At 41.1% G+C, this 1,706-nt stretch overlaps 1 long non-coding RNA gene across 1 annotated transcript in view; it reads right to left on the bottom strand.

The window, feature by feature from the left end:
• Nucleotides 1-1,706, bottom strand: part of LOC116700020 (uncharacterized) — a 5,460-nt gene that overhangs the window by 2,593 nt on the left and 1,161 nt on the right. The window lies entirely within an intron of this gene.

The following is a 1,706-nucleotide window of genomic DNA, read 5'->3' as shown; positions in this document are numbered from 1 at the left end:
GTAACATGCAATCAACCAATCAGAGGTCCTCTCCCATTCCCTTCCGGTGGCAGTAGCTCAGTCCGTAGGGAGTTGGGTTGGGAACCGAAGGGTTCAAGTCCCCATATGGACCAAAAAGTACGGAGTTTGGATTGGTGACTGGAGAGATGCTGCTTCACCTCCAAGGCACTGCCAGGTGCTCTTGAGCAAGACACCGTACCCCCCCCAGCCAGGCCCGGCCCTAAACAGTTTGGTGCCCTAGGCAAGATTTTAGGTGGCGCCCCCTTGCATCACTGTACAGAGTCTGATGCTTGCGAGTGTACATATAACTCACAAGAAACTAAAAAGCTTACTTGAAATGGACCTCTGTGACCAACTCTGTTCGTACCTTACAGTTAGTAGATTGGGCCGGTCATCCGGGTACTGAGCAACAGGAGGGGCACTTGAGTCTGCTTTCTCATTGCTGGGTGGTGCTGCTGAGGTGAGATGATTTGCAGGGTTTGAGTGAGAAACCTCAGCAGTGCATGCGAAGACAAAGAGGATATGTGACCCCAGTCTAATATAAACACATTTATTCACAGAATAAAATTAAAAAATTAAATTAAATAATATACAAAAAGAGATCATGCATGGTGTACACTATGTTTATAATTACAATATAAATTTTGGATAGAAAAATTATTACTGTAATTTTATTGTTTATTACGTGAAATGCTATTAGAATAATGCAATGGATTGTTAAACGCAGAATAATATACATGGCATGTGGGAATGCTAACTTTGCTGTAACATTAATGATGTACACTTAACACTACATAGTTTAACATGATGAACACAACTTAAGATAATATGAGCTATAACACAGCTAATAGCTTAGGCTTATAAGTATGAAAAATTAATAGTATTTGAACGCTATTACCCCTCAATGCAATCAACATTATAATATCTGCTTAATAAATCTATATATACACATTTGCCTGAGGATGCAAGAGGGGGGGCATTTAAATCACTATTTTCCAACAACTGGGCCCTGCCATAACATTAACTGATTGTTTAAAACTAACAGATAGCGCTCGCTATTTATTGATCCAACTATGTCATGCTAACGGCTAATGCTATTATCGATCATTGTTCTGCACAGCAAAATAATATCCGTATCATCATCACCTTTACTGTAACATTACCTCGTCTTTGTCACGATTTTACTCCTCTTCTTTTCTTTTTTTCCTCCCCTGGGCACCAGACAGTTTCGGACGCTTGACATTATGAGTTTAGATGAGGTAAAAGAAGTCGGGCTTATTTTTTTAAATTAAGGGACGTTCAGGTACAGCACAGGCCGGGCGCCCCCTGTGGTTTGCGCCCTTAGCATTTGCCTATACTGCCTAAGCCACAGGCCGGCCCTGCCCCCAGCCATTGGTGCATGTATAGGTCCTGAGCATGTGTGTGTGTATTTCAGGCCTGTGTGTGATTACTAACACAGTGTGTACGCAGAATGTAAATTGTAATTTCCCCGCTGATTAATAATTAAATTTAAAAATTAAAAGCCTGGGGCGTTTATACCTGTGACGCATTGCTATTATGATGGGAGGATTTGCACCGTCAAATTTTTATATGTATCTTTTGTGTGTGTGTGTGTGTGTGTATCAAGCATAGTGTGTGCACGGTGCACGAGCCTAGGCACATTTTACTAATGTGCTGTTAAAATAACAATGAAATGCTGCGTTACT

Source organism: Etheostoma spectabile, chromosome 1 (assembly GCF_008692095.1).
Source record: "Etheostoma spectabile isolate EspeVRDwgs_2016 chromosome 1, UIUC_Espe_1.0, whole genome shotgun sequence".
NCBI lineage: Eukaryota > Metazoa > Chordata > Actinopteri > Perciformes > Percidae > Etheostoma > Etheostoma spectabile.
The sequence above is the reverse complement of the archived record's forward strand: the minus strand, read 5'-3'. Positions and strand labels throughout refer to the sequence as shown.